The sequence below is a fragment of the Balaenoptera physalus genome (genome assembly GCF_965194825.1).
Source record: "Balaenoptera physalus genome assembly, chromosome: 7".
Taxonomy (NCBI): Eukaryota; Metazoa; Chordata; class Mammalia; order Artiodactyla; family Balaenopteridae; genus Balaenoptera; species Balaenoptera physalus.
In genome coordinates this window covers 41,367,234-41,391,529 of record NC_138886.1, presented here as the reverse complement: position 1 = coordinate 41,391,529, position 24,296 = coordinate 41,367,234, and the positions used below count along the sequence as shown (strand labels likewise).

At 36.5% G+C, this 24,296-nt stretch overlaps 1 pseudogene across 1 annotated transcript in view; it reads left to right on the top strand.

The window, feature by feature from the left end:
* The first annotated feature begins 303 nt into the window (after nt 1–303).
* Nucleotides 304–24,296, top strand: part of LOC309664303 (zinc finger protein 33B-like) — a 37,923-nt pseudogene continuing 13,930 nt past the window's right edge. The window contains exon 1 of the transcript in view: nt 304–24,296. This exon is cut by the window's right edge and continues 13,930 nt beyond it. The product of the transcript in view is annotated as a zinc finger protein 33B-like (transcript).

Here is a 24,296-nt window from a genome sequence, read left to right as displayed (position 1 = left end):
AGCATATCTGAATTGCCAGCGTCACTACTCTTGCGATTTCGGGCCGTTATTAAATAAAATAAGGGTTACTTTAACATGAGCACTGCAGTAACGAGACAGTCGATCTAATAAGATGCTACTAAGTGACTAAGGGGCGGGGTAAGCTGGACAAAGGGATGACTCACCTTCCAGGTGGGACAGCACAGGACATACTACTCTGAATGCTTTACAATTTTAAACTTATCAATTGTTTATTTCTGGAATTTTCCACTTAATATTTTCAGACTGTGGTTGACTGTGGGTAAGTGAAACTGCAGAAAGTGAAACTGCAGACAGGGAGACTATTGTAATTCAGATGGAAGAGATGCATAGGGAAAGATATGTGGGAAGGGGTAAAAAGCTTCCATGCCACCTTCAGGGGCACCACTCTCTGAGCTTCCACAAGTTCACCAAACCAGAAGCTCTCCCCTTAGTTCATGCATTTTTAGGGGAGACTTCATTAGATAGGAATGCTTGATTAAATCACTGGCCATTGGTGATTGATTTAACATCCACCCCTCTCTCCACCCCTGAGGTCATGGTGGGCTGAAAGTTTCAACCCTCCTATCACATGGTTTGCTCCCCTGGTAACCAACCTCAGTTCCTGTGCTTTCTAACAGTCACCTCACTAATGTAAACTCAGGTGTGGTTGTAGGGGGCTTGTTGTGAATAACAAAAGACATCCACTTCACCTTTATGGATTTAAAGCTATTTCAGGAATGGAGGACAAAAATCAAATATTATATAAAAAGAGGCCAATATTGCTCTAATCACTTGAGAAATTACAAGGGTTTGGGGACCTGTGAGCCAGGAACCAGTGGATAAGACCAAGATATATATTTCTTATTATAAATCACATTATCAGATAAGTGTTATAAACAAAGGTGAAATTAATGAGATTAATTCCCATATTAAGATGAACTATTTTATAGATTTATAGCCTATCATTTCTTCTTTACCAAAATATATATTGATGCTTGGAAGGATGTATTTAAGAAGCCAGTTGCTTTTCATCATCATCAGTTTTAGGAAAAGAAGCTGTGAAAGTATTTTATTACTAAGTCCTAACATAAAACATCAGTTACGGTTCAACAGTTTTCCTTAAAATGTGCTTAATCACCAAGTATTTCACAATCTACAGTTTTCTAATATACAGTTTCTAGATAAAATTCTGGAAAGTAGAAATTTCCAAGACCTATAATAATATTTTTTATTCTACAGTTGACGTATGATTTGATAAACATCACCAATAGGAGACAATATTACATAAAAATAATCTAGTGTTACTATAAATTTCATATAAAAGTTTTAAATTATTTTTCCTGCATTTATTAGGAATTTTCTTCTACCTGTATTTTTTAATTGACTTAGAAATATAAGGAGGAACAGATACTGTCTTTTAAGGTTTTCCCCATACTAGTCCTTCTAATTTAATTATAACATATTTCACTTGCATATAATTTTAAGATTCTTGAAGTGACTATGAAAGGAACATCACAAGTAACCACAATTAATTTAGAGACATTTTGATTCATCCTGATTTTTATCATATCATTCATATGTCAGTAATCTTGTAGAGTTGAGTGAGAGTTTTGATCTATAAATCAGTGGTGGGTAGTGTTTACTCACTGGGGATGGTATGTAGTCTCTGATGACTGTCATATGTTATAGACCACTGACTATGCAGCATTGCTGTGGTACATGTATATCCTCACAGTTTGAGGACACATAAATTAGCAGCTTATACAATTGCTTTTAATAATGATTTCCTGAATATATATCATACTTGAGGGTAACTCTCTCATGGATCTACTTTCTCATTCTTTCCAATATTAAAGCTGCTTTCATCTAATTGCAAACAGTCCTCTGACATTTCCTAGACTATTTATTATCACGTATCTGTCATTTTATCATCAGTTAATAGACATAAGTATGAACTTCATTAATTAGTATATAGTTGTTCATAGTACCATGTTAGTTGATGTGCAAAACTTCTGCCAATTTTGAGCTTTTTTATATATATTTGAGATAGATAATATTTACATGGGTACATTTTCAAGGACCTCTAGATAGCCAAATAAAATAATACACCTAAACACTGCCGTGAGGTTATATATTTCAAACACCAATCTGAGTAAGTCCTCTTTGATATGGGAGAAGGGGATTGATGTGTAATCGGGGGACTAGATAATAAAGTTCCAATTGTAGAGTAGAATTCTAGGGGAGTTAAGAAGAGCTTCATTTATTCAGCACCATGGACAGCTCTGCAAGGATCACAACAAATGAGAAATTTACGCTATAAACAGGTTCAGAATTCATCAACTTTGCTCTATAAGGAAACAGAATTTAACTTTAAAAAAACTGAAGGATTTGGCAAGTATTAAAGTGGTAGAACAACAGCACAGTTCCATGCTAATGGAATGATTAAAGGCTGTCTGATTGAACGGATGAATGAGTGAGATGCTCATGAAATGAGTGAGTATGAAGAAATAGTGTTAAGAAGTTCATGAGTTGGGTAGAGGTGGCTCCTACGGATAGAAAGTCTATAACTCAGATATTTTGGGTAGGGATAACTTTAAGTGATCTTATTCAGACTTAATGTTTTCATGGTCCAAATATTACCAGATTAATTTTTTAAGGAGAAAAAAAAAAGCACTGGAAAAATATGTTTCCTGATTTGGGGCTTGGAAGTTGAGGTCACCGTACTTAATCAGTGTGTATTTTAATAACTAACTGATGGGCTTTAAGGTCTTGGGTTATGTAGTTTCCTTCCAGACAACATAAACTACACAAAGATTAACTTCTCCAGGAACGTATTCTACACTAAATATCAAATATTTGAAATGAGAGGATTTATGGGAGGTTTTATGCTTGCTATTTTAGCAGGGCCTGTCCTCTTTTGCTTATATTGTTTTTTTCTTTCTATAACAGATCGATAAATTTTACCTAATAAAGCAGTTATTCAATTGTGATTTATTCTGAGTGTTTGCGTCAGTGACTGGGAGATAATTCACAAGATCTGTCTGCTGTTTTTCTGCTAAGGGGTCTCAAAGGCTGGCCAGAGAACAGTTGTATCTAATCCTTCTCTTTAACTCCTCTCCAGAGAGTCTTCATTCAGCTGGTCTGTGAAATTGCTTGGGTGGCTAGCATTTAGGAGCAGGGACTTAGTAAGATGAAGGAGACAGAAAGAGAGGTGGGGAGAGGAAGAAGAGGTAGGGAGGAAGCAGGAGAGGGGGGGAAAGAATAAGAGCAAGAAAGAATTTTAATTTGGTCTGGTGGGAACAAATTTTTGTTGTGCATGTTAGGAGTCGGTGTTTCCTAACAGAATGAAATAAGCAATAATGGTGGGTTAGCAAAAGGTCCCGGTTTATTAAAGGAAATGTGGTAATTTTCTCAATTGAGATAGAAGCTCACAGGAGGAAGCTTCATAAACAATGCATGGCTTAACAGCTGTCTTTTGCAGCCACCAACATTTTTAATATGGTGGGAAAAGATGGAAAGCAACATTGTAGAGTCTTCATTTGTCTCTTCTTTCAACACGTGTGCACACACACACACACACACACACACAAGGCAAATGTTTTAATGATTAACTCTTCAGACTTTCATTTGAAAGAGATAAAAAAATAATAACAGGTGCCAGCAAGAACCACAGCTCCGACTGGCAAGTGGAACAGACCTATAAAGGGCTTTTATCTCCTGCCCATCATCTCTGATTGTATTGTTTACCCCCCTAAATCATGATCAGGCACCATTACTGCACTCAGTGTCCACAGCACTCTTGTGAAGAAAAAAATTAATGCTGAATTACTGGCCGCATAACTGCCTGTTCTTCACATTATCTGTCAGGAAAATAAGCAGACAATAGCTAGCTAAGTGGATTTCTTAGCCGCCATTCAAAAAGAAGGGACAGGTGTTCAATAGGGCTTCTTTCTTTCCTCAACTGCTATTTAACAATACATACAGTAGGAGTTTAATTGCCTACACCCACCTGCACCCTTGTCATTTCTTGGTTTTATTGGTTTTAATGAAAGTAGTAAGTGCACTCTAGGAACAGCGGCTAGGTGACATTTTGATTGAAATATACAGGGAAATGTATAATGGAAGCAGGCACCATTACAGTTTTAATAGAAACTGAAAGAAGTAACATCCAGAACAACATTTTTGCTATTATTATGGATATAGCTAGTCCTGAGAAGGGTAACTGGGGACTGAAAAAAAAAAGGTTGTTTTTTTTTTAAAAAAAAAAAAAAGAAACAACCTTTCACCTTAGCTACCTGACTTTTCTTTTCCTAGAAGAATAAAGTGGCCAGGCTTTGACATGTTGTCTTTCATTAGTTACCCCTTAGGTAGCATCCATGGTCAAGTATGCCTTGGAATACCTTTCCTCTTCTCTGGAATCACAACACATTAGCATTTCTGGAGAGAACTTGGATTCATTGGCAAAAGTGTGGGATGAAGAAAAAAACAATGATTCATTGCAGCTGACCTGGTAGGATAGGGACTAGTGACTTTTCTCACCAGCCAGCAAAGACCTGTGTTTGTCTGAACCCATCACCCAGACTCAAAATAGAGAAAGAAGAATGTCAGTGTAAAAATCGTGCTATGAATCATCCTCACTGCACATAATGGCTTTAATTTTTGCTGTATTTCAGTCATGTTCATTATAAGAACAATAACTGATTGTGTAATAAACATAAAATTAAAAAAACCATCATTCCCACATGCATGCTCATACATGCACACAAATATACAAATTACACCTTCGAATTTAAGTTGCTAGTATTGGAAATTAAAAATCCCAGAAGTTTCCCATTTTTCTATTTAAAAGTTAGAATATTTTCTAGTGGGTGGCAGAGAAGAACAGGTGTCCTTCATTGAGAAGGTTCCTGAATGTATATAGCTATGTAAACGGGTAATGTTCATACTCCTTCTTTAGTAAGAAGTTCTCTGTTCACACATGATTTTTAAAAAAAAGAGAAGTTTAAAATATATTACAGTGCTAAAGGATAAAGTAAAAGTGCAGTGGGACATGTGTCACATACCTGTGCATACATGGAATTGTCCCAGGTATTTTTTTGCCCAGTACACACCTAAATAAATGATCTCATTCATTCATCCATTTATTCATTCATTCATCCATGCATCCACCCATCTATCCATCCATCCATCCATCCATCCACTGTAACTTTTCACTGCAAGTTATAGAATATTCAATGAAAATTGCCCTTAGAAATGAAGGTCATTTGTTGACACTTAACAAGATACCTGAGGCAGGACATTTCCACATTTGATCCTGGGTCATCAAAAACCCAGGGTTTCTTTTTTTCCTTCATATTTCTTTTCATTCATTGTAAGCCTCTATTTCATTTCTAAGCTTGCCTCTCTTGATTGCAAATTGGCTACAAGTATCACATTTTTAAAAGGCAATATTCAAAGGTAGGAAATCCAAGCATCTTTCTTTTTATTTCAGAAGCAAATCCAAGAAAGCCAAGATCCCACTGATAGAAATGGGTCACAGGTTCTTCCCTTAATCAATTCCTAAAAAATGAGGCTTGGGATTTCCATTATTAGCGTAGGCCAGCCATGATTCTGGCTGTGCCAGTAGTATGATGATAAATGTTTAATAACCTGCACTCCGGGGAGGAAAAAAAAGCAAGCGCTGATTGCAACATTGACTGATTTTTATGGTGCAAATACTCTCATCATGGCTGATGATTTCAAGCTACAAACATGGCTTCACTAAGGCAGAGTTGGGAAGACAGGTGCATAACTGGCTCCCTCAAACCAATGTAAGCTATCGCCAGTACCCCACCAAGCTGGGTCCACATTCCCTGAGCCTAATGCCACCCAATATTGAGCTAAAGTGGGATTACTTTAGAGGGAAGTAAGGGGAAACTGTTTGGCATGTTACCTACAATGTCTGCCACATTCATTTGTTCATTCATTTAAAACATAATTTTGATGCCCCTTAGGTATCAGGTATTAAGTATGAGACACCTTTGAGGGAACTGCCTTGTCTGTGCTGCTTTATCAGGGAGTCTGCTCATTCCCACAACTTTTGTTACTTGGGCAGTGAGCGGTGTACCATATTACTGTTCTCTCTCATCCCCCACTAACATTGACCTGAAGGGAAGTATGTATTGATACAAGCTGATGATAGGGCCCTGCACAGGAAGAAACTGGACAAATCAGACTTTCTCTGTGAGCACTTGGAAGTCATTTATCAGTATTTAATGTTGGATTAGGGAGGTTTTATTGAAATAAGGTAAGCTGGGTTCATGCAGTATGAATAGTCAACAGCATGTGGTCAAGAAAGGGAAAATGGAGAGCTACCCAGAGAGTAGGAGAAAAACAAGAGACATGATGGGGTCAGAGAGATGTAAAAAGAGTGATGTCAGTTTCATATTTTTATTCTAATCCACCTTGAGGTCCAGCTGCATCTCACTCCCTGTACTTGAATAAAGCCTTAAAATATATTCTTGTGGGCCACCATTTTACTTAGTCCATCAATTAGAGTTTTTTAAACAATTATTTTTATTATCTCAAATATGTTCCCATTCTTTGCCATCAAAACTGGAGCAGAACACAACAGTGAGTATGAAACTACCCCTGTCCTCCATGAACTCATGATCCAGCAATGACAATACAGAAATACAGACAATACAGAAACCAACAGGCAATGACTTTTCAGTGAAAGAAAATGCTTCACTTAGACAAAGTAAACAACATAATGGGAACGCATTGGAGGGACACTTTTGCCTAGCCTTTATGAGGCAAGAGGAAGTTCTTTGATGATATTTTAAGAGTTTCAGAATTATCTTAATGTGTTATGCTATATAAGAATTCTTGTTCACTCTGGCTATAAGATTATGTTTCCGAGTATAAAATTTTTGGCCCCAACTCTGCCCCTATTCTTTCAGATTTTAGATTCTGGGGACTCTTGTTTATTGGATCACTTTCAGACTCAGATAAGAAAATAACCAAGTATCATCAGCACCTTTAAGTCAAGGTAGAAACTCTCCCTAGTAAAGTAAGGGAAAGGTATGTGTCTCACAACCTTTAACACAGAGCACATTTGTGCAAAGGGCCTTAAGGAATGGATGTGTTGTCATTATTTTCTCTAAAGTACTTGTGAAGAATTAGTCTGTTCAGGCACAATAAAACAAGACCAAACCAAAGAACAATAACAAGAAAAAAAATCAGGAAAAAATATTGTTGAAAACACCTTTCTTCTGCAGTGTTATTTAGGAGTCCTACCTTGTATAGGTAAAATAGGGTGTGTGGCTCTGTAAGCAGAGTTCTCTGTTTTAAGGGACTGTTGACACTCAATTAAGTCCCTCCCAGTGATTTCTGGGTTATAGACAATCTTATTTGGAGGCATGTTTCTACGTAAAATACAAAAAGAGTCTGTTATGTATTTCAGAAAAACCCTTCCTCTTCCTTCATTGTTGGCCTTTACTCCCTAGCTTAATTCCAGTTTATGCAATTACACCCTGATTATCTGAAGCTCACCTTGCTGTCACTTCAATTGGTTAAGGGGTTCTTCTTTATCTCTCCTTCAGCAGTCTTGCTAAGTGGCTGAAGAAACTGTTATTACATTTGCCGTATCTTCTGTTATCACTTAAACGATCTTAGGGCCACATATTAATAGCAGAGACTGCCAATATTGTATGGCAGAAACCATACAAGTGTGTTAAAATGTCTTTGTCTTCCAATGAAAGAGTTGAAAAACGTATCAGTATGAACATAAAAGGTATGTCCCGTCAGCTAATATGCATCTAGATTTGTGGTAAAAGGTAACCCTTTATAAAATGACCTTAATAATTTATTTTATTTATAATAATTTCCAAAATAATTAAAGCTGTGTTTCTTAAGTGTGATTCATAGATCACTGGCATTAGGACTCTAGGAATGAAGACCTATTAAACTGAAGATTTCTGTGGTCCATTTCAGACCTCCTGAATCACAATACCTGTGATTAGGGTCAGGAATCTGAATATTTAACAAGATTTCTAGGTGATTCTGATAGGCAATAAAGTATGAAAACAACTGATTTAGACGACGCTTCTAGAGAAACTGACAAGAAATAAGAATTATTATGAACTAAAGTTCTCTGGCCTTACCAAAAGCATGGTATATCATATTTCATCTTTTATATTCCTTACTTTTATTTTTCTTTGGGTTCTCCTCAGCGCACAACCATCTCCACTGAACTGTTAAAATAACGCATTGTATCAATTAGAAAGGGCTAAGTTTTAATACATGAAAAAATAAACGCCCAAACGTCAGTAGCTTACAAAGAAGAACATTTTATTTCTCATTCATGCTATTAATACATGCCCGTTGTAGGTTAACTGATGGCTGTGCTCCATGTCATCTTGACTCAAAGACATAGGCTACCATCTTAAACATTGTATGTCACCTTGGAAGAGGGAAAGAGAGCTCTGGAGGGTCTCCATGAGAGATTGAAGAATCCTTCTGGAATCACTTCCTTCCAGAACTCAAATTATCCTAACCAACCACCAGGGCCCAGGAAGTAAAGTTCTACCCTACCCCAGGGAAGGAGAGAGAAAGAAATCATTTTGAAAAAACATTAATGACTATGATGCACAAACCTGGAAAATTTCTCTTGGGCAAGACCTCTAAGCAGAAGGAAAATCAAATCACACATTCTTGCTTCTTACTTTTTATTCTTCCTCCCTTCACAGAGAAAATGCGATCCAAATACTGCAAATTATATTGCAGGCCATAGAGAATACAGTCAGTTCTCATTATTCACAGTAGTTATTTTATATAAAATTACTGGGAACACTATGGTTCATGAATACTGAACCATTGCTCCTAGAGGAAATACAGGGTTATATTCCTGTGAATCTCTAGTCTCAACATTTTTGTCAACCTATCAATACATAATCTTGTTTTATGTGTAATTCTGTTTAAATGCACTTTATTATATATTGTTTATTCATTAACATTGAACTCATGGCCAACAGCACTATAACTCATGTCTGAACAAGGCTTACCTAGTGCATGTATTTTCTCCATAAGGCACATCCCAATCTTCTTGCACCTAGGAACACTAGACAGCACTTCAGCACTATGCTTAGGGGACATTTTAAACAGCGAAATCCGCCCCCCCAAAAGAAAAAAGCACAGAAATGAGAGACATTTGGCACTAAATAGATTTTAAAAAGAACACGCCTACACACCTATTAAAATGGACAGAATCCAGAACACTGAAAATACCAAATGCTGGCAAGCATGTGGAGCAACAGGAACTCTCATTCATTGGTGGGAATAAAAATGGAATAGCCACTGTGGAAGACAGTTTGGCAGTTTCTAAACATGCTCTTACCAAATGATTCAGAATCTTATTCCTTGATATTTACCCAAAGGAATTGAAAAAACCTGCACACAAATGTTTATAGCAGCTTTATTCATAATTGCCAAGACTTGAAGACAACCAAGATGTCCTTCAGTAAGTGAATGAGTAAACTGTGATACATGCAGACAATAGAGTATATTTAACACTAGAAAGAAATAAGCTATCAAGCCATTAAAAGATATGGAGGAAACTTGTATGTATATTAGTAAGTGAAAGAAGCCAATCAGAAAAGGCTACATGCTGTGTGATCCCCACTCTTTGACATTCTGGAAAAGGCAAAACCATGGAGTCAGTAAAAAGATGAGTGGTTGTCAGGGGTTAGGAGAGAGGAAGGGATGGAAAGGTGGAGCACAGAGGTATTTTAGGGCAGTGAAACTATTCTATACGATACTAAAATGATGGAATCATGTCATTATAAATTTGTCTAAACCCACAGAATATACAGCACCAAGAGTGATCCCTAATGTAAACTATGGATTCTCCTACCATGATTCTTGACTTATAACATATATCTGGCTTCTGGTAGATTATGTCTTACATTCATATGATTTTAATATGAGAAGCTAAATTTCCTTTTCCTCATAAGATCTCATTGTTGATTTTCAGACTGATCTGCTTTCAAATACTGGTTTGACCATTCATTAACTATGTGTCCTTGGACAAGTTGGTTAACCTCTTTGAACTTTAATCATCCATAGACAAGAGGAACTAATACCGAACCCTGTGTAATTATTGTGAGAAGTAAGGAGATGATGAATATAAGACAACTACCACCCTACCTGGCCCATTGTAGGAGTTAATATAAGGTAACTGCTCTAATACCTATTACAATGGCCACCAAAGAAAACTACACTTATCCTTCAGTATCCATGGAAGACTGGTCCTAGGCCCACGCCCCCCGCCATACCAAAATCCACAACTGGTCAAGTCCCTTATATAAAATGGTGTAGTGCTTGCATATAACATATACACATCCACTCATACTTTAAATTATCTCTAGATTACTTATAATACCTAATACAATGTAAATGCTTTGTTAATAGTTGTAAATACAATGTAAATGCTATATAAGTAGTTGCAAGCACACAGGACATTCAAGTTTTGCTTTTTGCACATTTCTGGAATTTTTTTTTCTGAATGTTTTTGGTCTGTGACTGATTGAATCTGCAGATGTGGAACCTGTGGATATGGGAGAGCCGACTGTAATTAGGTCCTGTGAGTTTGACATAGGTACATATGGGAACTCACTTATGTAAAGATTCTTTCTTTCAATCATTCATTCATGCATTCAGAATTTACTGAACACCTACATAGAATAACATTGAATTGAGTAAGGATACATCTAAGCAAATCACATAAAATATAGAAATACATGTTTGGTTGAAGGCAGTACAGACTACCAAGGTTAGGGAAGACTTCACCAAGGAGGTGATGACTAAGCTAAATCTTAAGGAGGTATGAGAATTTACCACATGAAGAAAATCAAGTTTGCGTGTACAGAAGCATTGAAGTGAGAGAGAATATGGCATATTTTGAGAACACTAAGAATTTTGATATCACACAAACAGGGTTGAGTGTCCAAAAAGAAGTAAACATGTATGAAGAAAGCAAATCAGTCTAGCTAAAAACTTTAAACCTTACTCTGAGGTCGATGGAAAACCAAAGCAGTGTTAAAACAGGGATTGATATAAATAAATTTGCATTTATGACAAGCACTGGGTCATGAATGCAAGACAGTTTGGAGGAGCAATACTGAGGGAAGGGAGGTAATTTATGAGGTTGTTATACAGGTTCATGGTGGAGGGGTTGGCACCTAAACAGTGGGGTGGAAATAAACAAAGACCTACCCAAATGATAACAATTAAAGGCTCTTTATTCAGAACTTGCTGTAGCGAGGAAGTCAGCCGCAACCAATTGACATTTGACAGAGATTCAAAGCAGGCAGAAGAGTGGAAAAGCTTTATACTGGAAAGAAAGGGAAAGTCTCTGGTAACCTTGACTGGAGGAAGTTGACATGCAGAAGCTGTAGGCAGCTAACTAGAAGCAGGACATGTTATGTGATTGGTTAGGGGTACGCATTTGACTTGCTCTGGTTGGTCCGAAATTGGAAATAGAGGAAAAATTCATGAAGTTTTTTATTGTTACTCAAGTCCTGGCCATTTGGAGTCAGTAGTTTCAGGGGTGATTGTTTGGCTTCCTGGACTGGTTGATAGTGATAGTAGTCAGACTTCTTGGATTTATTATTATAGGTAGTAAGTTGGCTTCCTGTGCCGATTGCTGAAAATTGCAGATCAGAATTTCATTTTTACGTATAGTCTGGCCGTTGACTGATAGTGTGTCTTAGTCTGTAAGTGGGTAGTGCATTCTAGGAAGATCACAAGGGATCACTGAAATAGAAGAGAAAACTGATATTCAGACAGGATGTATAAGTTGCTCATGGTCACATATGGCAAATCTCAGCCCAATCTAGTGCAATTACTAATTTACAAAACTGCACCTAAACTAACTGATAAACAGCTAGGATAAAAGGTGGAAGCATGGCACAGAAAATTCCCCTTCTACTTTAAGAGCAAAAGTAAATTAGATTAGCATATACTACCATGCTATAGTCTTGATATAATCTCCACAGTGGGGGAAAAATCTCCATTGTTTGAACTTCAAAATATTATCTCCCGTCCTGAAAACATGCTCCTTTTCATCAAGTGGCATTACGATTTTCCTACTACTATGTACTTTACTCTGGTATATTCTGCACAAACTAGAAACTGAGAGGATGGAACAGTTTTTATTTGGATGAACTGCCTGAACCTGGATGTTTTATGTCAAGGAAGGATACTTCTTTATTTCTTCTCTTCATGCCATTTAAAGTATTTTTTTCTTGCTGGATGAAAAGAAATACTGGACAATTTAATTTGAGACATTGGATTAAATGTTAGTAAATTTTCAGATTTAGTTCTGAGTAATATGGATCAATGTCTGAAGATTCAAAAGCTATTAGAGCAGTGAAGCCTGACAAAAACTACAGCTGAAATAGAGCTAATAAGGGTATCAACTTGGTCATCAGTGCCCACAAAAGCCCAGAACATAAATACTGATGACATGAAAGTGCTTTTTAAAAAAAAGGAGTTGGAGGAAGGGATGAACAGAAACTTCTAGAAAATTGTTTCAGAATGTCAAAAGCAAAATATTTCCTCTGCCTCAAATACAGTTATTTGAACCCACTCAGTAACAGAGGCAGGGTGGAGAAGCTGCTTACCTAGAACTAAGGCCTTCTGTACCCCGGCCTCTTAATTTATTTAACCTGGCCGGAGTCCTCACATTTTGTAGTCAAGTTGCACCTCAGTGAACACCTTACAATGTCCAATGACTGAAACCCTTTTACTTCATAATTCCTTCAGTTTTGTTTTCTCTCTCTGAAAACTATTGGAAGAAATAGTTTAGGACTAGAGCATTTCCTGTCTCCTCCCTTTTAAACGGGGGCTTTAAAGGACAAAAATAATTCAGGGAGGGGAAATTCTCCTCCCATGTTGGGGTTCACATTCCCCCTCAACCCTGTCTATGCCCCCAGAACTAACTACCTAGTGTCAGAACTATGAAGAACCACGACTAAAACCTCACTATGATCTTCAGGAGGAAAACACTAACCTTAGACCGCAAGGCTGAACTTGTGCTCAAGTTTTACTGATTGACAATATTAAAATAATATCCATAATCATGTGGATCAGATACTACGAATCTCCTTTCATTGTTTTACCAAAGTAGGCCCTCCAGTTAGTCAAAGAAGGAGTAGACTCTCAAGACCTCATTTCTAGATAACCACATGCCCCCAAAATGAGATCTGCAGAAGGTACTAGGACTGCTGACTGCAGAAAACCCTAATATTCCTGCTTCCTGGGAAGATGGAGAAGCAGCAAGAACCCAAACAACTGAGCAGCAGAACTGTCACATTGTGTTAAACCCACGATTCATAGTGCCTCCCTCATTAAAATTCTTCAACAGCTCCACAGAGTGTAGGATAAAGTCACGCTCTTGGCCAAGCATGTTCAGCCTCTTTACAACATGGCCCTTGGCCACTTCTCCAGCTTCTTCTGCTGTCAGCCCCCTGCCCCCGACTTCCCCAAACTCCACTGCCCCCAGTGCTCCTCTCCAGCCATAGCTGGAGCATTTTAGGTTGCCCTTCACTCCCTATACTTTTCCTGCCTGACCAACTTTTCCATTTCTCAAGACTTTAGGCCATTATTATTTCTTCTATGAAGTCTCTTCTGACTTCCCTTCTTTTGTCCCAGAGAATTATCTCTCTTCTTCCTTTGTTCTACCACCATTTCTTGTATTTGCTCAATAATCTTTGCACTCTATAATGTTTATTGCAAATATGTCTGTCTTTTCTCCCAGAAGGAGAGCCTCTTGAAAGCAGTAAATGCATCTATCATAACTCATTTCCAGATCCAAACACATTCCCTGGCACAATAGTAGGTGCTTGATAATTATTTACTGAATAAATGAATTAATATATGACAGAGGTAGCCCCAAGTTCTGCTTCTGACAATAGACTTAACATTTTTAAAAAAGATATACCCAAATAACTTTCATTTCCCTTGTTAAGGCATTGTAAAAATAGCATTTGTAAATGTAACTAAAGCTTTTATGATATACATATTTTTTAGCCAGCACAAACTCTTTAAGTAATGAAATTCACATTTATTTCACACTTTGTAAATGTTTAATTCATCTCAAAAATTTTTTGGTGAGTGGTGGGGCGGCTTCAGGGGATAATATCAATTTCTAAAATCTACTGCATAAGTCCAGTCGAGTTTTATACTATTTTGCTTCTTCATGATTTTCTGGTTATACTGTATCCCTTTGGAAGACTGAAAAATCATTGCTTTAAAACAGTGTATTGGTCAGGATAATGGGAACTGACTGACACATGGAATTTGGAATTCTGGCCAGAGCTGTACCTAGCAGTTCAAATGATGTCGTTAGAAATCTCACATTTTCCCTGTTTCTCTCAGCTCTGCTTATCAGTGTGTTGCTTTCTTTCCAGGTAAGCAATATCCATATGATAGCAAAGATAGCCACTGGCAACTTTAGGTTCCCCTGGTATTTCCAGTAAGTGATCCTAGTTAAAGCCTGTATTTCTTTCCCCATAGCATAAACACAGGTCATGTAGATGACTCACTGGCCTGAATTGTATCCCATGTCCCTCCTTGGATCAGCCACTATGACATTCAACACTAATTGGATATAATAGGTTATAAATAAATCTTCCTGCTAGGGATGGTATGGGATTCATTCTGGTGTACTCTATGAGAACTGCATTTTTAAAAATGTAAAAGAGATGACTTCCCCAAAGAGAAGCCAAATAAACAACACTAGACAACAAAAATATTTTGACCCACCACAAAAGATGCTTGTTGTCTCCACAGCTGTTCTATGTATTCCTTGAAGTTAAAGCAATCAGAATGCCATAAAGTGTACAGTATTAAAATGGCCATCATATTATACAAGACAGTAACATTTTGTTTTGCTTCTAAACATTGGTTCTAAACATTAGATGATTTATGTGTTCCTTTTTTGAATTTTTTCTCCATAAAGCTTCATCTTGGAAAAGTATTTATGATAATTCTTTGCTCCCATTCCTGAATCATAACTGATTGCTTTGGGCCCAGGATTCTCTGAAGAGAGTTCAACTTTTATTTTTCTTGAATGTTTTGCCTTGCCCTAGGATCATATTAAATTCACTTGCCACTTTTCTGCTCACTTTCACAGCTTCAAAACTTTCCCTACCATTATCGTACCCTGTATCCATCTAAGGATGGAACATTCAGAAGAGTTTACTGTAATACTTAAACTAAGATTTTTGTGCCTATTTTCTTCAAAGTAATTTATGACATCATCATCATCACAAAACAGTTACAATGAACATAACAACAACAACAACAACAACAGCCACAAAATATCCAAGCTTGTTAACCCTTGCTTTTTATACTGTGAGTGTCAATGATCTTATTCTAATCTTCTAAGCCACAGGTAGACCTGGGGGATGGGATCATGGGAAAGGAAATTTCTACTTCTGGAGTGCAATAATAGTGGGGGAAACTTCATTCTGAAGAAGACAAAACCTGACTGCAGCTGATATATCATTTCCAAATATCCATTTGAAATTCATCTCACCAGAAGGAAATAAAGTTTCCTTTTCAGAAAGTCCCTTTGATCAGTTATACAAAGAAAAGTGTAAAGAAACAATAAAATGCTTCAATAATCATATGGTTAATTGGCAACTTCCCAGTTAACAAATATAACAATTTCTAGAATTTTACAATTAATTTCTAGAATTTTTTATTGTAGTGAACTGTGAGTAGATTTTGTAAATATTTAATCATCCGTATTGTTAATAATGGAAATTATGGCAAACGGAGCTTAACTCTTGTAAAAATTTTTGTGTCCTTGCATTTCACATGGAATCAGCTGGTGAACGTAGCTGTTTACTGTCTATCTAACCTGAAACAGTCTTCTTCAGAGTAAAATTCCTATTAAGGTAGACCCTTAAGAAAATCCCTTACATGGGGCTTGAGAGCCTCGTGACCTCCATTTTTCCTTCTAATGGGAAGCAGTTCAAATGAAAAGACTTTAATTATTATGCACAAGCAGCCTATGCAAAAATCTCTGACTCCTTCCAGAAAAAGACTTTCTATTTCCAATTAGAGAGAAGAACATGTAATGTCTGTGAGTCCCCTGTCATTCATCTCTTACTTGTTTGCTTTTTTGGTATACTTATAGGATCTCTCTTTTTTCTTTTTCTGGAAAAGATTAAGGGAAAATTTGTTTGTCAGAGTCATCAAGAAGGGGAAAGAAGATATGATTCTAAGTCATGATGGATACTTTCATTCTGCATTGAGCGAGACAATCCCCCATTCAACATTTTCTTGATCTTTGGGAACTTGACTATAGGCAACAGGGATATCCCTCTGGAGTCTATTCCCATTTTAGCTCTATGATCTACTCCTATAGGAGTAATGCAGTCTAGAAACGGTTCAGGCAGCTGAATGTTTTATATATATATTCTCAAAAACTTTTTTTGGTTTAAAGCCACTAAGATAAGTGTTTAATAGAGATGATATTCCACTGTGTGACTCAATGGTATATAGTTACCATCTGTTACATACAACCTTAAATAACATGAGATAGTTTAATATTGGAGGCTTCATTCATCTCACATCAGGGATACATTAAAAACCATTCAGTTTTACTAATTAAAACATATTAAGTTCACACATAGCCTAAACACATTGAAGGTTTAAACCCAGCACTATAATTACTGGGACATAATTAGACTTTGATTTTCATTATCTTATGACTTCAATTTCATTGCAATCTAGACCTAAAATATGATCTGCTGTGGGGAGAGGAGGGCAGCCTTAATTTGGAAGACTCCAAGATAATTCTTTTCTGCCTTAACTCCTTCAGTAATCAAATATCCCTTTTATGGCTTACCTATACTTCCTTCTTGCTTAGCATCTAATAGTCAACCTTGATCACTAGCATCTGATAGTCTATCACTTCATCACTAGTGAGTCCTGTTGACTCCCTGAAGGCAAGTATTACAACTTTGGATCTTTGTGTCCATGTGTCTACCACAATAAATAGCAGATATTCGCTGAAAGTTTGTTGACTGGAAAATCAGCCTACTTTCTGATCTCTCTACTTAACATTATTTTTTAAAGCAGATCTTAATCTTGACACTGGGAACTCTCCCGTATATATCACTCCCCTGTCCAAAACTTTTTATTGGATCTCTGTTATCTAAATACTAAAGTTCAAAATCCTTAGCCTGGTATCTTGCACAATCTGTTGCTAATCTGATTTTCCAACTTCATTTTCCATTCCTCCAAGGTACCCTTATATTTTAGCCATCGAATCTATTTTCTGTATATATGCTGTATTCTTCAACCTGCATATCTTTGCACAAGCCATTTCAGAAGTCTGAGATGTCCTAATCTCCATCCTTATGTTTCCAGATCCTACCAACCCTTAGAAGCCTCCCTCAAATAATAGTTTCTCTCGAGGTACAGCCTCCGATCCTGATCTTCCTGTGCCAGTCCTTTATCTGCACATTCATCAGGGCACTTTAGCTGCACCTTAATTAGGGCACTTATTCCATTATTCCAATATTTCATTATTCCAATATTTCCATTATTGTTCTGCATGGTACTCATTCCCCCAATCCCAGATCAAACTAAAGCTTGCTTGAAGTCTGTTTCTGATTCATGTTCTTTCAGTTCCTACACCTGTGTCTTACACTCAGCAGGTACATAATTATCATTGTCTGAACAAATATGTATTTAACACCTATTATGCTTTCCAGAACATCATTCTATTTAAACATGACAATAGTCCTGTGTATTTGTCATTATTATTATCCTCATTTTGCAGATGACAGTCTAAGACTTCTTGTGTTGTCTATGACAGTGCTCATCAAACTTTAGGGTGTATCAGTATCATCTGGAGGGGTTGTTAAAACACAGATCACTGATTTCTGATCCAGTAAATATGGGGTGAGTCTAAGAATTTGCATTTTTATCAAGTTCCCAGGTGACGATGGTTCTGTTATTCCAGGGACTACATTTTGAGAACCATTGGTCTGTGGCCTTACAGCTGCATTCCTATCTCAACTTCATTGAGTGAGGCAGAGTGAGTGCTTGAGCAGTGATAATTTTCTTTATTGACATATAGTTGATTTACAATATTATATTAGTTTCAGACGTACAGTGTAGTGATTCAATATTTTTAGATTATACTCCATTTAAAGTTATTATAAAATAATGGCTGTATTTCCCTGTGTTATGTAATATATTCTTGTTGCTTATTTATGTTATACATAGTAGTTTGTATCTCTTAATCCCCTAACTCATCTTGCCCCTCCCCCTTCCTTCTCCCCACTGGTAACCACTACTTTGTTCTCTATATCTGTGAGTCTGTTTCTGTTTTATGTTTATTCATTTGTTTTATTTTTTAGATTCCACATATAAGTGATAACATACAGTGTTTGTCTTTCTCTGTCTGACTTATTTCACTAAGCATAATACCCTCTAGGTCCATCCACATTGTTGCATATGGCAGAATATCATTCTTTTTATGGCTGAGTAATACACACACACACACACACACACACACATCATATCACATCACATCACATCTTCTTTATCCATTCGTCTGTTGGACATATGGACACTTAGGTTGATGGACACTTAGGTTGCTTTCATATCTTGGCTATTGTAAATGCTACTATGAAAATGGTGGTACATGTATCTTTTCAAATTGTGTTTTCATTTTCTTTGGATATAGATCCAGGAGTGGAACTGCTGAATCATATGGTAGTTCTATTTTTATTTTTTTTCGGAGGGTCCACACTTTTCCATAGTGGCTGCACCAGTTTACATTCCCACCCACAGTATACAAGGGATCCCTTTTCTCCACATTCCTCTCCAACCTTTGTTATTTGTAGACTTTTTGATGACAGCCATCCTGACAAGTGTGAGGTGATCTCTCATTGTGATTTTGATTTGCATTTCTCTGATAATTAGTAATGTTGAGCATCTTCTCATGTGCCTATTCACCCTCTGTATGTCTTCTTTGGAGAATTGTCTATTCAGGTGTTCTGCCCAGTTATTGATTGTGTTGTTTTTTTGTTTTTTTAAAAATTTATTTTATTTATTTTTGGCTGCATTGGGTCTTTGTTGCTGCTCGTAGGCTTTCTCTAGTTGTGGCGAGCGGGAGCTACTCTTCATTGTGGTATGCGGGTTTCTCATTGCGGTGGCTTCTCTTGTTGCAGACCATGGGCTTCAGTAGTTGTGGCACGCAGGCTCAGTAGTTGTGGCTCTCAGGCTCAGTAGTTGTGGCGCATGGGCTTAGTTGCTCCACGGCATGTGGGATCCTCCCGGACCAGGGCTCGAACCCATGTCCCCAGCATTGGCAAGGGGATTCTTAACCACTGCACTACCAGGGAAGTCCCCAGGTTGTTTTTTTTTTGATATTGAGCTGTATGAGCTCTTTACATATTTTGGATATTAACCCCTTTTTGGGCATATTATTTGCAAATATTTTCTCCCATCCCATAGGTTGTCTTTTCCTTTTGTCAATGGTTTCCTTTGCTGTGCAAAAGTTCTTAAGTTTAATTAGGTCCTATTTGTTTGTTTTTGCTTGTATTTCTTTTGCCTTAGGAGACAGATACAAAAAATATTGCTACAGTTTATGTCAAAGGGAGTTCTGCCTGTGTTCTCTTCTAGGAGTGTTATGGTTTCAGGTCCTACATTTAGGTCTTTAATCCATTTTGAGTTTATTTTTGTACTTGGTGTGAGAAAAATGTTCCAATTTCATTCTTCTACATGTAGCTGTCCATTTTCCCCAGCACCACTTGTTGAAAAGACTGTCTTTTCTCCATTGTATATTCTTGCCTCCTTTGTTGTAGATTAGTTGACCATTACTATGTGGGTTTAGCTCTGGGTTCTCTATTCTGTTCCATTGAGCTATGTGTCTGTTTTTGTGCTAGTACCATGTGGTTTTGATTACTGTAGCCTTGTAGTACAGTCTGAAGTCAGGGAGTGTGATTCCTCCAGCTTTGTTCTTTTTTCTTAAGATTGTTTTGTCAATTTGGGATCTTTTGTGGTTTCATATAAATTTTACAATTATTTGTTCTAGTTCTGTGAAAAATGTCAGGGGTGTTTTGAAAGAGATTCCATTAAATCTGTAGATTGCTTTGGGTAGTGTGGACATTTTCAAAATATTAATTCTTTCAATCTAAGAACACAGGATATCTTTCCATTTCTTTGTATCATCTTCAATGTCTTTCATCAATGTTTTATAGTTTTCAGAGTACAGGTCTTTCAATTCCTTGGTTAAGTTTATTCCCAGGTACTTTTTTTTGATGCAATTTTAAACAGGATAGTTTTCTTGCTTTCTCTTTCTGTCAGTTCATTATTAGTGTATAGAATAGCAACAGCTTTCTGTATATTAATCTTGTATCCTACAGCTTTACTGAATTCATTTACTAAATCTAGTGTTTTTTGGTGGAGACTTTAGGGTTCTCTATATAGAGTATCATGTCATCTGCAAAAAATGACAGTTTTACTTCTTTCCTTTCAATATGGATGCCTTTTGTTTCTTTTTCTTTTTTCGTTGCTGTGGCTAGGACTTCCAATACTAGGTTAAATAGAAGTGGCAAGAGTGGGCATCCTTGTCTTGTTCCTGATTTTAGAGGAAAAGCTTTCAGCTTTTCACCATTGAGTTTGATGTTAGCTGTTGGTTTGTCATAAATGGTCTTTATTATGTTGAGATTTGTTTCCTCCATATCAATTTTGGTGAGAGTTTTTATCATGAATGGATATTGAATTTTGTCAACATCTGCATCTATTGAGAAGATCATTTGATTTTTATTCTTCCTTTTGTAAATGTGGTATATCACATTGATTGATTTGTGGATATTGAACCATCCTTGCATCCCTGGAATAAATCCCACTTGAACAAGATGTATGATCCTTTTTATATATTGTTGAATTCAGTTTGCTAATATTTTGTTGAGGATTTTTGCATCTATATTCATCAGAGATGTTGACCTGTAATTTTCTTTTCTTTTCCTCTTCTCTTTTTTTTTTTTTTTTTTTTTTAGTGTTTTTGTCTGTTTTTGGTATCAGGGTGATAGTGGCCTCGTAGAACGAATTTGAGAATGTTCCATCCACCTCAATTTTTTGGAATAGTTTGAGAATAGGTATTAGTTCTTCTTTATATGTTTGATAGAATTCCCCTGTGAAGCTCTCCAATCCTGTACTTCTGTTTGCTGGGAGTTTTCTTTATTATAAATTCATTTTTACTACTAGTGATTGGTCTGTTCAGATTGTCTATTTCTTCTTGATTCAGTCTTGGAATGTTGTATGTTTCTAGAAATTTGTCCATTTTTCATAGGTTGTCTAATTTGTTGGCACATAACTGTTCAGATTATTCTCTTATGATTTTTTTGGTATCTCTGTAATATTGATTTTTATTTCTCCTCTTTAATTTCTTATTTTGTTTATCTGAGGGGGTTTTTTTGGTCTCTTATTTATTTCCTCTGATTTTTATTATTTCCTTCCTTTTGCTGACTTAGAGCTTTGGTTGTTCTTTTTCTAATTCCTTTATATGGTAGGTTAGGTTGTTTGAGATTTTTCTTGTTTATTGAGGTAGGCCTGTATTGCTATAATCTTCCCTCCTAGAACTCCTTTTGCTGCATCCCATAAATTTTGCAAAGTTGGGTTTTCATTTTCAATAGCTTCAAGGTGTTTTCTGATTTCCTCTTTAATTTCTTCATTTACCCATTGGTTGTTTAGTAGCATGATGTTTATTCTCTAAGTGTTTGTTTTTCCCATTTTTCTTCCTATAATTGATTTCTAGTTTCATACCGTTGTGGTCTGAAAACATGCTTGATATAATTTCTATCCTCTTAAATTTGTTGAGACTTGTTTTGTGGCCTGGCATGTGATCTATCCTGGAGAACATGTGTACTTGAAAAGAATGTGTATTCTGCTCTTTCTGTATAAAATGTCCTGTAAATATATATTAAGTCCACTTGATCTATTTGGTCACTTAAGACCACCATTGCCTTATTGATTTTCTGTCTGGATGATCTGTCTATTGATGTAAGTGGGGTGTTAAAGTCCCTTACGATTATTGTATTATTGTCAGTTTCTCCCTTTATGTCCGTTAATATATGCTTTATATATTTATGTGCTCCTGTACTAGGTGCATATATGTTAACGAATGTTATATCCTCTTCTTAAATTGATTCCTTTATCATTATATAATGTCCTTCTTTGTCTTTTCTTATAGCCTTTGTTTTAAAGTCTATTTTGTCTGACATGAATATTGCTACCCCTACTTTCTTATCATTTGCATTTGCATGAAATATCTTTTTCCATCCTCTCACTTTTAGTCTGTGTCTTTAGCCCAGGTGAGTCTCTTGTAAGCAGCATATAAGTGGGTCTTGTTTTTTAATCCAGTCAGCCACCCTGTGTCTTTTGATTGGAACATCACTTCCATTAACATTTAAAGTGGTAATTGATGGGTATGTGCTTATTTATAGTTTGTTACTTTTTTTCTAGTTGTTTTTGTAATTTTTCTCTGTTTTTTTTCTTCTTTTAGTTTCTTCTCTTGTGGTTTGATGGTTTTCTTTAGTGCTATGCTTGTGTTCCTTTTCTCTAGTTTTTGTGTATCTATTGTAGGTTTTTGATTTGTCATTTCCATAAAGTTCATACATATTGCCCTATAACTATATCTACTTGTTTTAAACTGGTAGTCATTAAAGTTCACTTTCTAAAAGATCTGCATTTTTTAGTCCCCTCCCCAACATTTTGTGTTTTTGAGGTCATATTTTACATTTCCATGCGTATCCCTTAACTCTTTATTTTAGTTATAGTTGATATAGTTTTTGTCTTCTAATCTTCATACTAGTTTATTTAAGTGGTTGATTTTCAGCCTTTAGCATACATTTGCCTTTACTATTGAGATTTTTCCTTTCATATAAATGCTTCTTACAACAGACTTTTCCTTTCCACTTAGAGAAGACCCTTTAAGTTTCTTTTAGAGTAGGTTTAGTATTGATGAACTCTTTTATTTTTTGCTTGTCTGAGAAGTTCTTTATCTCTCCTTCAATTCTAAATGATAGTGATGCTAAGTAGAGTATCCTAGGTTGCAGATTTCTCCCTTTCAGCACTTTAAATATATCATGCCACTCCCTTCTGGCCTGCAAAGTTTCTGCAGAAAAATCAACTGATAGCCTTCTGGAGGTTCCCTTGTATATGAGTCTTTATTATTCTCTTGCTGACCTTAGAATTGTCTCTTTAACCTTTGTCATTTTAATTATGATGTGTCTTGGTGTGGGTGTGTTTGGATTGATCTTGTTTGGGACCCTGTGTTCTTCCTGCACCTGGATATCTGTTTCCTTCTTCAGGTTCAGAACGTTTTCAGCCATAGTTTTATCAAATACATTTTTTACACCCACCTTATCCTTCTAGGACCCCTATAATGAATGTTGGTATAATGATGTTGTCTCAGAGGTCTCATAAACTATTATCATTTTTAAATTTGTTTTTCTTTTTGCTGTACTTATTGGATGATTTCCGTTATTCTGTCTTCCAGATCATTTATGCATTCTTCTGTATCATGTAGTCTGCTATTAATTTCTTCTAGTGTACTTTTCATTTCTGTTATTGTATTTTTCACTTCTGACTGGTTCTTTTTTATATTTTCTAGTTCCTTTTTAAAATTCTTATTGGTTTCATCTAGTCTTTCCCCTAGTACAGTTAGCATTCTTGTTACTAATGTTTTAAACACTTTATCTGTTAAATTATTTATTTCTGTTTTGTTAGTTGTTTTGGAGGGGGTTTTCTCTTGTTCTTTCAAATGAAACAAATTACTCTGTCTTCTCATTTTATTTAAATTTTTCTGTCTATGAAATTAGGTAGAATGGTTATCTATTACAGTCTTGAAGGGGTGTCCTTGTATGGGAGTGTCCCTAAACAGTCTGTGTGTGCCCAGTGACTTTGGTGTGAGAGCTGGATCCAATGTGAGAACTTGTTGTTTCTTTCCCCAGGGTGTGCTGACAGCTTTCACCTTGGTAGGAGGTGGGGCTGGAGATGGCAGGGATAAGGCCAGAGCCAGGAGTGAGCCAGGGCTTCTCCTCTGTTCAGTGGCAACACCAACCTTTTGGGGTCAGAGTTGGGTCCCAAGATGCTGGAGCAGAAGCCCTGAGGGTTGGGTCCGATCTGGCTTTTTTACCTCTCCCTCCCAGCACTGGCATTCTCACCCAGTGCTGGAGCAATAGGGGCTGGAGAGAGTGCTTGGTGTGGGTCTGGGTGTAGGC